The sequence below is a fragment of the Erpetoichthys calabaricus genome, chromosome 3 (assembly GCF_900747795.2).
Source record: "Erpetoichthys calabaricus chromosome 3, fErpCal1.3, whole genome shotgun sequence".
In the NCBI taxonomy this organism is placed as follows: Eukaryota; Metazoa; Chordata; class Cladistia; order Polypteriformes; family Polypteridae; genus Erpetoichthys; species Erpetoichthys calabaricus.
The window spans coordinates 252630182-252644788 of NC_041396.2; the positions used below are offsets into that span (position 1 = coordinate 252630182).

Genomic DNA, 14607 nt, shown 5'->3' on the forward strand with positions numbered 1-14607 from the left:
ATTCCACACTTCCTTCATGCTGTTATTCTGCAACTTCTGCTCCAGCTTTCTCCTGTACTGCTCCTTCGCCGCCCTGAGCTGGACTCGGAGTTCCTTCTGCACGCGCTTGAGCTCATGCTGATCACCGTTTTTAAAAGCCCTTTTCTTCTGGTTCAAAAGGCCCTTGATGTCACTTGTAATCCATGGCTTGTTGTTAGCATAGCAGCGTACAGTTCTTACTGGAACTACAATGTCCATACAGAAGTTGATGTAGTCAGTAGTGCAGTCAACAACTTCCTCAATGTTCTCATTATGAGATCCCTGCAGGATATCCCAGTCTGTAGTTCCAAAAAGTTCTCTCAGAGTATTCTCAGCCTCCGGGGTCCACTTCCTGAATGATCGTGTGGTTACAGGTAGGACTCTCACTTTTGGTTTATAGTGAGGCTGAAGCAGAACCAGGTTATGATCTGCTTTCCCAAGCGCAGGCAGCGGGGTGGCGCTGTATGCGTCTTTAACGTTTGCATACAAACATTTTTTTGGTTTAAGATTTAACTGTGTGTCCCTGAAAAGGCCACTCAATCTGACTGTGCTCCAAATATTAAAAGCACAATATCTATGAATAAAATATAAATAATAATAATATAATATATAATATAAAATATAATATAATAATAATATAAACTTCATGTTGGGTGTCTACATTTGTGTTTGTATTACGAAAGTTATGGGCTAAATCCTAAGCCTGATCTGCCATTCTATAATGTAGCTCATGGTGACTATTGACTCTGCAAGGTGTCATATCATACATTAGCATGTGTGGAAGTAGGGTGGCTTAGTGGTGTAGGCAGATCACACTGAGTTTTATTTGCTACAGGAACTTTGTCAACTGTGATTTTTGCTTTGATTACTCTGTTACTAGATGCCCATGCCTTGTGGTAAATTAGTTTCCTTTAGCTAATGTGTGCACTTATTCACTATACATATTTTTCTAATTTTCTATCTTTAGTAAAAAGTGATAAAAAAGTAAATATATCATTAAATATGTATTTATAATTTGTCTAATACTGTAATCATATTGGTCTAGATAAGCTTGTCAGAATTAGTTGAGATGATCCTGAGTGGCACTGCTGCCTCATAGCTCAGGGGTCCTGGGTTCAAAATTTAGCCAAGATCCTATCTGTACAGAGTTTGCTGAACCTTTCTCATTAAGTGTCAGTTTTCTCCTGGGTCTTAGGCTTCCTTCCAAATTCCAAAGCTGTGCAGGCTAGGTTGACTGGTGACAGCAAGATGGCTTAGTCTGCATGTGAAAATGGGCCATGCAATGAATAGGCATCCTGCCCAGGGTTGGTTTCAGCAGTATGCCCACACCTGCTGGGATAGGCCCTGGCTACCATTGACTCCGGATTCAGTGATTACAGTAAATGCATGGATAGTTTGCTCAGATGCCACTGATAGCACTTGATCCTTCATCCGTCTGTCCCATAGCATGTAGTCTGGATCAAAATTTGTCATATATATACACATTATCATAGGCAAAATCCTTCAAAAGAAAACAGAACAAAGCTTTGAAATCATATGCCACACTGCTTACCCAGTATAAACTTCGTGATAGCATAGTCCTCTTCAAAGTCCTTAATCCTCTTTACACTGTTCTTGGCAAACACTCATTCAGCATTGCATTACCAGCTTTTTGAAACTGCCTCTCCAGATGTCTTTCTATCGAGCTCCTAAAATATCAAAATTCAAATCCATATTTAAGGTGTGCCATTCTGTTGTGCAACTTTACATCTTTAAACTGCAACATATAATTTCATATTAACAGGAAATGACGCAATGTGCAATATACTGTGCCAGGGACTTAACAGTTTCTTATAAATAACTTGTAAGTATTGTATGTGCAGTTCTAATCACTTTATACTTACACTTTCTTGACCTAGGTGTAGATAATTCTTGATATACAGTATGTGTATTTGCACCTTTTTAAGTATACTTAGATTATTATAATTATTGTTATATATTCATTTGTACCCTTCGTTGTTTGCTGTTGTAACAATGCAATTTCCTTTGGAATTAATAACACGTCTATGTATCCATAATAATTAATCTACCCTTATTTCATTTTTTATTCAGTTTCATTAAGTCATTAATAAAACAAACACGGAGCACGGGAAGAAAAGATTACTCAAATATGAGACTCCACAGCCTTTTAACAGCCGAATGCCGGACGGAGTTGGTCTTTACATTTCTGACCATGTGCTCCGGCACGCCTATTTTATTGTTTCTAACTGCCTAGGGTACTGAGCAGTGCACTGTCCTGTGACCTTTAGGGGCAAATGCGGGGGGAGGTCAAATTTGTTTTGGATTTTCTAAATTCTGCTAGCTCTGAATCTTTGTGACTTTCGTTTAAATGTCCAGTTATATTTCTTGTTTTCTCATCTAAGGTTGTGTAAATTATTCTTTCAGAAGTGCAGTTTAGATATGCCCATATAGTTCGACAGGAGCCCGTCTGATAATAGATGAGTGGGTGTAATTTAAAAAAAAAAAATCGCGGTCTCTCGCTTTGTATCGGCATGCGCACTTTCTAAAGGCGACGGAGGCTGGTCATTCATCACTTTTCTCTACTCTTTTTTGGAACAGCTGTCGCGCACACTTGCGCTTTGAATAAACGTTTTGATAGCGCTCTCGCCGGCTCGGGCTCTGAGTGCGAAAGGGACAAAAGCCACCCCCTCCTCCCCTGCAGTGCGCCGTGTGCGGCTCCAAAGGCACTCATTCACTCGAGAAACAAATCCTGACTGGTACATGGCGCCTGAGTGAGGAAAGGGGAAATCGAGTACACAGCTTTAATACAAACTAATAAAAACTCGAATTTAGACCTTCATTTTTCAATAAAAGTAAAAGTTCTGATATTTAAACAACGGAACAAGGCGGTTTAGTATAAATGCGTTCTCTCAGATGCACCAGTTACCATCGTCACAAAAAACATTACCCCTCTCCTTAGTTCTTCTGAATGGTACAGCCCACAGACAGATGGCCCGGGCCGTAACATTCCGTGAATCACGGCGCAGCTGCCGGCTGGACTGCCCACAAAGTTGGTAGGTTAGTGTATGGGGTTAAGGCAACAGGTAGACGAAGCTACTGAATGAAAGTACAGTTCGAGTGGGAATTGAACAGGTAGGAGCATCAAAAGTGTTTATATAAAACAGAGGCGGGTTCGTTAGCCGATACATTAGTTTTTTTCTTACTTATTTTGTGATAGTTTGCTAAAGAACTGTTGTTGTTTGTTGTGTGTAATACTTGTTCACAGAAAACTGTAGGAAACCTTTCATCACATTTTCACTGACTTTACTTTTAAACTATGTGATTTCGTACGAGTCTAGCGCCAAATGGCGCAATAGCGAGAGAACTCGTGTTGGCGTCGTAACACTGGCTTGGCACCAAAACGGGGTAAGACAACGCATTCGGGTAAGTTTATATGTTTTCCAGTTAACCTCATGTTACAATCTTTATTCTCGTAAATAGTATTTAGTCAAAGATTTTCGGTACCATAATCGCCTCCAGTTTCTAGCGTTTCATGCCAACGGTGCTTTAAATTACAGTAATCCGTTAGACATTTATGGGCGTTCCGGTGGCACTGCCGTCTTCAAACTCTTGGCCCACGGTTTGATTTTTAGCAGGATTGGGTTATGTGGGTTGTTGAACCGTTCTGTTCTGTTGCTTGTGTGTTAGTACCTGGGATAATCCCACAATCTAAACAACATTTCGTGAGTATAACATGCAATGTACCTGCCTCGTCCGTAGCTGGCTTCTGCCATTTGTTAGAGTACAGCAACACGTAAAACGAGGACTGGGGACTTAGAAAAAAAAAAAAAAGTCGATAGACCTGTTAGATTGCTAAAAGTTGTAGTCGTGAAATACTAAAATCATTACAAATCTGTTTAACACGCCAAGCTGAACCCATAATTAGATGAATGGGAATTAAGGGGCCAATCGTTGACATTTCCCAAAATAGCTGCATTGCAATCCTTTCTTCTACGAATCATGCATTTTATACCTTGATAATTTGAGATTTGCACTAAATGTAAGTACGAAGAAAATGTTTGGAAATTGAGCAAAAGCTGTAAGCATATAAAAGACAATCCGTCTGGACGTTTACTTTGTGCCTTAAATGCAGACTCAGAAAGAATGAGTACTCCTGTTTGCTTTGTGAAGGGGCACTGGAACAGCAACTGTATAATACGAACATTCTGTGGCGCGATTGTACGTAGTTACACTGTATGTCCAGAGTGCAGTTCTTAAGCTGTATCTTAAGTTGTATAGCAGATGACTTACCTAAGGTCACTAGCAGATTGAGGGTAGAATAAAACTGGACTTCAGGAATGTGTACTGACCAGCTTAGTTGTATTCAAGGGCTCAGAAATATCTTCTGAACAGGCACACTTGCACAGTGAAATGCAGTATACCATCCTCTGTGCCACACTTCTTTTGAATATGATTGAAAAACGCAAGTACATGTATTAAAATGCATCATAAGAGTCATGATGACTGGGTTGCCAGGAAGTGTTCAGATATGCACAATGTAACACTGAGTAGCAGCAAAGTTTGTCTTTTGGAGCATAAGACTATGACTGTGGTGTTGATTTAGAGGCTCATGGTAAAGGTTTTCTTTTTATTTATTGAGATCGTCTAGCTTTATTTGGTTCATTGTTGATTTGTTACTTCTAACATCATTCTTGATGGATAACTTACCATAGTCTTTGAGTATGTCCTGAAGCTTACAACAGTATTTATACACTGAAATTTTGTGTGGATAAAATTACTTGCTCATGGTCACTCATACAGCTGGCAGTGGGATTTGAACCCCCATCCTCAGTAGCTGCTTAATAGTAGGTACCAATATGTGTATATACATGATGAAAGTTCATATTCTTGTGTCTCTGCAAAACAAAAAAATAATAGAAGAATGATGAAAAAAAGAAAGGTATTCAACATTTCAAGTTTTTTTTTTCTTTTCAGTATGGGAATAGTTAGTTAGTTAGTTAGTTAGGTGTCATCAAGTTGATGTTATCTCATGGCTGCTCAATGGTAGTTGCCCTGAAAGGCATCCTTAGTGCGGCAACTATGGCAGTGGTAAGCATGGGAATAACCGTTTCCCAGTATGCATGTACCTTTTTATGGTGAAGGTAAAAATAAATGTTAGCTTAAGCTTACTGGTGTATATGTTTTGTTCAGCAAAGTGATGATGTGTGTATCTTCATGCACAAATATCTAAAGAAGTCGAATGTTAATATCTTAGAGGCATCATAAGGCATACTAGTATAATTCATAAATAGACTCCTCTCCTTAAGTTTTATATATATTCAAGTATTTGTAATCGGTGTTTAGGATTCACGTGGCTTTGGAGTTTCTTGTATTTGTGTACTACTTCCTTTGAAGTAGAAGGGGAAAAATTAAAAGGCAGTCTCCAGAAAACTGTGTCCCTGTGTTCTGTTACTGCACTGAATTGGTGGTAGCTGTGTTCTCATAATGACATGGGCCGTCTTCACAACCTTTTGCAATTTCTTGTGATCAGATTTTGAGTGGTTGCTACAATTAGCCTGTGATACATTTGGCAAGTACTAAGCAGAAATTGCTAAGCACTTGTGAAGACATAGCAAGTCTCCTTAAGCCCCTGTCATACTACATCACCTTTCCAGTGATTTTCAGTCACAGACTTCATTTACATAATCTTAGCAAGTTGGGATCAGTTGTGTAATTTAACATCCCTGGGCAGCAAAAAAATCAAACAGCCGTCGGGGTAGGTTTGTGTGTATGCGAGAACTGACAACTAATGAGCACTCACTAGAAAAATATAATGCATTGATAGAGGTCCTGAGGAAAGAAGGAACATGGATGTTTGGATTGTGAAAATGGAGTGAAAGCTTTATATTTGTCAAAAGTTCGATCTCTGGTTTTTGACGGATCTCAACTTTTTAGGGTCCCTGTTACCAAAAACATTGATATCTTGATGATGGGTGTGTGTCTGTGCAATACAGTTATTTGAGGACGGTGTAGAGAGAAAACGGTTGGACGGAAAAATACCAAACTCAAAACCTAAGCCTGTTATGACATGACAATGTGCTGATTAGTTTTTGAGCCAAATTGTGCAAGAGAAAGAGGAACTCCAGAGGAACTCTCAAATACCGTAATTCTGCAATTAATTATGAATACTTCTTGTCAATTGCTACTATAAGGACCTATTTTATGATCAGAAAGTTCAGCATCAGAGCGGTAAATAATTACTGAAATATTATAGAATAGTTTGGATAAGTTGGTTCCTAGGGCGCAAAGCCTACTGACACTCATGTTCGAATTTTTTTTTGGTCACATTTCTAGTTTAATATGAGGCAGTGGTGTTAAAGTGGGTTGCTTGCTCATTCATATTGTGTTAATATTCCCCACAGTGTCCATAAATCTCTTGATGTTTTTGTTAAAGCACCTGTTAGAATTAAGCACATTGAGATGGAGATTTCTAAATAGGCGTGTCGATCATTAATTTTATAAGTCTTCAGAATCAGTTCAGACCTACACAGAGTGGCAGTGTGTATTGGCTAATGCTGGATTTGATATCAGGCCATCGTAGAGCATTCATTAGCTTAACTAAGGGAACAAAATCACAAAGTTACAGGGGCAAGATGCAAAACCCATAAAGAAAACCGTCATGCCTGGAACTGAACTGGAACGCAACCTTGACTTTGCTTTACTGGCCACTTACTAAAGCAAAATCCCAATGCAAGATCATATTTAGTTCATGTTGTAAATGAAGATCTGGGAAATAAACAAGTATACTGTGTATTTGTATATGAATATTTAAAATTTACTTCAATGTTTGTTTTAACTGGTATGTTTTCTCTTGTATTTCATGCAACCAAAGCACTATTAGTAATAAAAAAAAAATCTGACTTATGTTAGGTATCAGAATGATTTGTTACTTTTTAAAGCTTATCTTAAACCCCTGGGAATTGAATTTCTTTTTGATTGGTGGGAGGAGTGGGTGGGGGTTGGTTGGTTAAGAAGTTTAAATGTCTCCATCCTCTGACAGCTCAACTTCAGGCAAAATCCACTTTTGCTGGCTTATCTGAAGCTTTTGCTCCTCTGCGTGACCATAGATTTCGATCAAAGGGGCTGTTTGCGGGATTAGTTTTTTTTTGGTTTTGTTTTGTTTTGTTCTAGATTTTTGTGCTTGATCCGTGCTCTGTGGGGTGCAGAAGCAGGAAACAAAAGAATGGGGGAAGAACTAATTTATTTGAGGTGTAGCTTGCCGGTATTTTAAAATTAATTTAATTTTTCCCTTATTTTGCTCTAGTAACCATTTCACCTTTTGTTGTTTTTTTTAATTTCATCATTTCTTTGAGATTTAAAATGAAGCTATGGTGCATAGTCTGTCGTCTTCTCTTTAACTATAGCCCTTCATTTTTAATGCTGGAAAGTGTGGTTTGTGGCAACTTTAAAATGTAAGTTAGTCAATCGTGGTTACAACCACACCGACTTGCTTATCAATGGAAAAACTAATATGGAAAAATAATCTTAACTTGTAAATATGCTGTACAAAATGGAAGAGGGTTTAATTTATTTTAACTATACACTGCAATCAGTACACCAAACAGAGGCTCCATTCTACTTTTATTAAACTTATTGCTTTTTTTACAAAGGAGAATTGGTATCTGTGTTCACTCATTTTGTTTATTCAAAAAATATAGCATGGAAACTCACTTTCAGTGCATGCAGGAGGTCTTTAACACCTCTAAATATTAATACAGTTTTGTGTTATTTTTGTTGAACAACATTCTTTCAAGCATGTGATTAGTGAATAAATGAATTGGGACAATAAGTGAGCTGATCCCTTTTTTTTTTTTTTTTTTTTTTTTTGTAATTGCTTAATTTTTTTTTTTTTTAAGATTTATTTTAGACAGATTTTCTTTTGGAGCACTTGCACTTTTTTCAATAGAGATCCAAAAGACTGCAAAGATTTGTGTGAAGTGCCTGATTTTAGTCCTTTTGTTAAGAATGAAAAACCCTGCATTTAATTCAGATAGTGTAAAAGACCAACATTAAAATGTGGTGGGGGGGGAGACAAAATGCTATTAAGGAATTCTATTCAAGGCAGGAATTAGCATCTAATTAAGGAAATTGTTGTAGTGACCATTGATAAAAACCAACTGTTCAAAAACCCAATCTCTCCAAATGTAATGTGAAAGCCTGGACAATAGTTGGGTCATTCTTAACATATTCTGCTTAGTAGTTTTGAAGATCAGTCATCTGGAGAAACTTGCTGAACATGAGCATGAAATGCTACAGCACAAAAGTCACATTGCTCCTTATACATTGTTGTGTGAATTTTTTTTTCTTTGCCTTTCTACTTTCTCTCTCTGTCTGCTTCCTTTTGATTCTTTGCTGGCTTATTAATTAATAGTTTACAGTGAATGTTTTCCTTGGTTAAAGTTCCTCAAATATTTTCTGTTTTGTACTTTATCAAGGGCATTTGATTTTAGCCTTATGGCACTGAATTCAAAACTCTTCCAATAATTTAATGTTTGTTTTGTCTTTTCAAGAGCATCTCCACTGAGACAACCCCCACCCCAAACTGACTAAAACATTGCTTTAATATTATGTCTAAGTGATAGTAAAATATCATGCATGTTTTAAAAAAATGGTTCAATGATGTAACACTTGGCCCTTAGGGTTTTATTTCCCCTGACTGTGGTAGGGTGTAATTTTTGTAAGATCTGTATGGTGTCCCAATGCTGGAATATTTTTTCACATTGCCAGGTTGAATGTGTGATGTTAGGCTGATGATCCACTACCCACAATATACAGTTGTGGCCAAAAGTTTTGAGAATGACACAAGTATTGGTTTTCACAAAGTTTGCTGCTTCAGTGTTTTAGATCTTTTTGTCAAATATTTCTATGGTGTACGGAAGTATAATTACAAGCATTTCATAGGTTTCAAAGGGTTTTATTGACAATTACATTAAGTTTATGTTATGCAAAGAGTCAATGTTTGCAGTGTTGGCCCTTCTTTTTTCAAGACATCTACGATTCGCCCTAGCATGCTGTCAATCAACTTCTGGGCTAAATCCTGACTGGTGGCAGCCCATTCTTGCATAGTCAATGCTTGGAGTTTGTCAGAATTTGTGGGATTCTGTTTCTCCACCCGCCTCTTGAGGATTGACCACAAGTTTGCGACGGAATTAAGGTCTGGGGAGTTTCCTGGCCATGGACCCAAAATTTTGATGTTTTGTTCCCCGATCTACTAAGTCACTTTTTCCTTATGGCATGGTGCTCCATCATGCTGGAAAAGGTATTGTTTGTCACCAAACTGTTCTTGGATGTTTGGGAGAAGTTGCTCTCAGAGAATTTTGTGGTACCATTCTTTATTCATGACTGTGTTCTTAAGCAATATTGTGAGTGAACCCACCCCCTTGGCTGAGAAGCAACCCCACACAAGAATGGTCTTAGGATGGTTTACTGTAGGCATGACACAGGATTGAGGGTAGCACTCGCCTTTTTTACCGGATGCCCCAAAAATCAGAAAGGGGAGTCATCAGAGAAAATGACTTTACTCTAATCCTCAGCAGTCCAATCCTTGTACCTTTTGCAGAATATCAGTCTGTCCCTGATGTTTTTCTTGGAGAGAAGTGAGTTCTTTGCTGCCCTTCTTGACACCTGGCCATCCTCCAAATGTCTTTGCATCACTGTGCATGCAGATGCACTCACACCTGCCTGCTGCCATTCCTGAGCAAGCTCTGCACTGGTGGTGCCCCAATCCCGAAGCTGAATCAACTTTAGGCGCTTGCTGGACTTGCTTGCTGGCGCCCCAGCCTACTTTTAAAGCATCCAGTCTGCTATTCTTACTCAATCAGCGTGATAGAGTAGTCTCCAGCCTTGACTTGGTCAACACTCTCACCTGTGTTAACGAGAGGATCACTGAAATGATGTCAGCAAGTCCTTTTGTGGCAGGGCTGAAACGCAGTGAAAATGTTTTTTTTTTTGGATCAAGTTCATTTCACGGCAAAGAGAGACTTTGCAATTAATTGCAATTCATCTGATCACTCTTCATTACATTCTGGAGGATATGCAAATTTCCACCATAAAAACTGAGGCAGCAAACTTTGTGAAAATTTCAATATTTGTGTCATTCTCAAAACATTTGGCCATGACTGTATGCATGTGATTATTTAGTACAATGGGCATCTATTCCATTCTAGGCTGGTTATTTATTATGATAGATGGTGCTGAGGTAGCACTGAGTGTGCCACAAACAAGTATAGAGCCAGTACAACAAATAAAGTAGTGTTTTAATTTACCTGCAGTTTTTTTATAGCACATAGAATATTGAAGTATGGATGCTACAGAATCTACTTGAAAGAGAGTGAACAGCTTTGGGTGTATTTGTGGTAAGAAACATCGTTCATACACCAAAAAAAGTTTTAAACAAGTCTCTCCTACGGTATGTTGGCATTAGAGATTGATTTTGCATTTTAAGATGAAGTTTAAACTTCTGTTGTTGTAGGTCAAGGTCCTTTGTTATTTCTTCACTCCAGTAACAGTTTATGATGTTACTTTTGTTTTTCAATTCGGTGATGAGATTACATTACATTTTAATTGTTTGGCTGTCATGTTTTTTTAAATCCATTTAAAATTACCAGCACATATTACAACTGTTTCCATTGAAGTGCTGACGGATAAAGTAATTTGGGGTCACCTAGTGAGTCAGCAGTAGAATTAATCTGATAATCTCATGCTTTATAGACCAGTGCTTAACCACTAGGCCATACCAGGATGGGAACTAGGCAGACAAGTCAGACAACACTCCTTTATTGTCAGCAATTTAATTTAAAATTATATATCCTGGAGATAGTAAAGTTTCAGAATTATGTGAAATTATTCTAAATGAAACTTGTCTAATCATAAATGAAAAATCCCACTTTTTCGTTTTGTTCTTTTTAAACTTTCATTGTTCCTTGAAGCTTAAAGAATTCCCCTCCCAGCAGAATTTTCTAAATGATTGCTTTTTTGCACTGTGTATATTTCTTTTCAGGTATTCTGAATGCTTTCTGACATGTCTGACTTTTGTGGCAAGCTGGGCTCAAGATACCCATGAGAACCTCATGAGTTGACAAATTGCACTTACTTGGCCCACTGAAGATGTGCTGAGTTTATCGTAATGAACATTGATAATAATCAGCTGGCAGGCATGCTGAGCATTGCTGACTAACTGCAAGACTATTTCAGATAAAAGATCTGCCAACTGCCACTCTTTAGGCAGTTCACAACAAGCCTAGAAATTCTGTACATCCCAGTCATTTTCGTGCAGTGCTTTAGTGAAAGAGTGTTAGGTCGTTGTTATTTCAAGAAAACTTTATTGTGCATATTGGAGCTTTTTCTTTCTTGTTTCTTCCTACTGATTGGCTCAATGTTTTGGTTGACATATAACTTGATTTTCTTCCTGTCTTATTATCTTGCTACCTATAAAGTTCAGCAACAAAATTCGGATGTAGTGCATTTTTAAGGCATTGTTTATGTATTTACACATTTTAAGATGTGTCTCTTTGTTTTGATCTTTAGACAGATGTGAGGATTATAAATTTGAAATGTAATGTTTGAGTGTAATTACTGATTTGAGGTTATTCATGGTTTCATAGCTATTTTTATACTACACTGTGCATATGATACATATGGGAGCTTCCTTCTGCAGTCTGAAAACTTTGCAGGGTTAAATGATTACTCTGAACACAAATGAGTATAGTTAGTTGTGTGGATGTGCTCTGCAAGAGACTTAACACCCTTTCTAGTTTGTATTGTTAGGTGTGTTTTGTTTTGTTTTCTCTCTCTCTCTCTCTCTCCCTCACCCAATTCCAGCTGTAGCCTAGCGTCCCACAATGCTGTTCTGGGTGAAACAGATTAGGCAAAAGGAAAGCTGTGCAGATAGAGGTGGGAATTGTAAATAGTTCTCCATATGCACACAAAAGACCTCAATCTGCTTCTGGACCAAATATCAGATAATGTTTGCACCAGCAGTATAAACTTTTAGGCATTAGCAAAAAAAATGCAGGAAGTTTGTTGAGATTAGGATAGGTATGCTGAAGGTTACAAAGATGTGGCTGGTTTCTTTAACCAGAGGTTGAATATTTTTTAGCTTTTCACTGGCTTTGACTCCTGAACAACCCCCATAACTCCAGCTTCAGCTGTGCATGTAATCTGTTGAATGAGATTTGTGTGGTTTATTCTACTACCTTGATCTACACTAATCTGTGGAAATTATTTAAAAGGTTTTAGTCTTTATTGGATTCAAAGACCCAATTTTATGGTCCCACTTACAACTCCACGGTCTTCTGTTCTAGTTTGGTCTAAAAAACTATATAATATGATCACTGCATAGTACAGTATTAAAAGGGAGTTCTGTCTTAAAGTGCAAATGTGAGACAAGACTGTTCAAGGAGTGGGGGTGCACTGTGGTTTAGCTTGACTAAATTGCTTGATGGTAATACCAGTTTTCCTTTTTTTGTATGATGTGCTTCCTTATACTAACTGTTGTAGTCACAGAAGCTGAGCACTTATGATAGGATATCAGTATTCCACAGTTGGAATGAATAAGGGAAAACTTTTTTGTGGCTGGGTATTTGCTTAGTGTACATGCCATTTATATGTTGCAGGCTGTCAGGTATGTGCACTTTATTTAAAATCTCATGTACAATCTTTGTTTAAAGTTAATCGCAGTGAGCACTATCTCAAGCAATACAGAACAACTTTTGTGTTTATTTTTAGGCATAGTAGCATAAGTATTGAATAAGATATTTAAAACCTGCTAGCTCAATAGAGATTTTGATCTAATTCAATGACTTACTGTCTGCTCAGAGGTTCATTACCATAGTTTCAGTTTTTTTTTTTTTTTTTACCAGGGGGGTCAAACAGATATTGGCTTTTTTTTTTTTTTTTTTAAGTCTATTTTTATAATTCACATGTAGGTCAGTTTTGCTTCACAGCAGACACTACTGTTAATATAAAGGCATTTACGTATGGATATACAAAAACATTATGTGTAATGAACTGTTATGATAATTTACATTGCTCTTGCTTTAACAGGTATTCATAACAAAAGATAACTAACAGTATAATCTTAAGCAAAAATAGATAGCTTAAATACTGAACTAGAGGCTGCTTCATTTTCCCAGAGGTGTAAATGTCTGCCTTTTCTTCTTAGTCATTTCATTTTGCATTGTGCAGTAGTGCAATATCTGAAAATAACTCCTGAGACATTGCACCAGTTTCTGTTTCTCAGAAGTGATACCTTCTGTAGCTGGGGTTTTGAATTTATAGTTTTATAGGATTAATATGGTCACATTTATTAAAAAATATTGAATATACATAATTAGCAAAGAGATAATGTGTCTGCTTGCTAAACAAGAACAGTGTGAGAACAAACTAGGACTGGGGTGGTGCAACCTGTAGGATGAACAGATGTTTGTCCATACCTAACCCAAGAAAACAAGTTTTTTTAGGAAAATATCCAGATAATAGTTTAACCATAATCATGCCATTCTTTTCACTAACGTAGTAAAATTAGACACTTTCAACTAATAGTAAAATAATTCTGGTTCATGCCACTGGAGGTTTGGGGGAGGTGCCCCTTCTCCCCACACTGAACAGCCTATGTGAGAAGGGTGTTCACTATAGAAATTTGCTATATAAAAGAAAGCTTACTTTATTTTGCAGATAGATTTCAAAAGGCAATTAAGGTGGAATTTTGAAAAAGTACAACTTTAGACTGTTTTCTTGTGACTAGTCATCTGAGGAGGTTTTACTGTCAGTTCTAAATTGGTTATTTTATCCCTGCTAAATAATTACAGTATTTACTGGTAGTTAGTATTCTGTGTGGAGTTTGCATTCCCTTTGACAATATAGGTTGGTTGATTTGAGAATGTACATTGAAGGCAGTGAAAAAGGTGGTGAATTTTAAACCACAAGGTTTCTGGTTCAGGTTCTCTTTGACTTGCTTTATAACCCAGAGCAAGCAAATTAACCTTTTGAACTCTAAATAAAAAATCAGAACAGTTGAATCCTGACCTTGTAAGTCACCTTAGATAAATGGGATTTAAAAAATAGAACAATTAAATGTACATATCTGTTTATATGTAATTCCCATGTGTCAATTATTTTCATTTAGAATTGTTTTGTTTATTTTATAAGACACTCCAGTGGTCCAATAAAGTTTGCAAGGAAACTAAGGATTACATCTTGCCTGAAGAAGGGGCCTGAGTTGCCTCGAAAGCTTGCATATTGTAATCTTTCTAGTTAGCCAATAAAAGGTGTCATTTTGCTTGGCTTTTCTCTACATTCATAATGGCTAACACGGTACAACACCCTAGTACTACAAGGAAACTAAAAATGACATGAAAGTTGATTGTCTTGCAGCCTTTTTCTTTCATAAGACCTTGTCCTCCTTCTGTGTGTTATTTTTTTTTTATCTTTGAGAAACAAACCTTGCATCTTCAATTTTTTACACAAGAATTTAATGCTGGGTAACACCGTTTCATTATGAAACTCGAATGTCGGGAGGGTATTATTTACAAGTGTGGAACATTTCATGTA

The 14607-nt window shown here is 37.3% G+C and overlaps 1 protein-coding gene across 2 annotated transcripts in view; it reads left to right on the forward strand.

Annotated features, from left to right (window-relative positions):
* Positions 1-3049: 3049 nt before the first annotated feature.
* The window catches only part of inavaa (innate immunity activator a), a 42491-nt gene continuing 30933 nt past the window's right edge, over positions 3050-14607 (forward strand). Inside the window, exon 1 of one of the 2 annotated variants that reach the window (XM_028798076.2) lies at positions 3050-3150. The gene's annotated coding sequence lies outside the window, so the exon portion shown is untranslated. Of the gene's footprint in view, positions 3151-5999; positions 6161-14607 lie in introns of those variants that run through there. The other variant, XM_028798078.2, reaches the window with a different exon arrangement.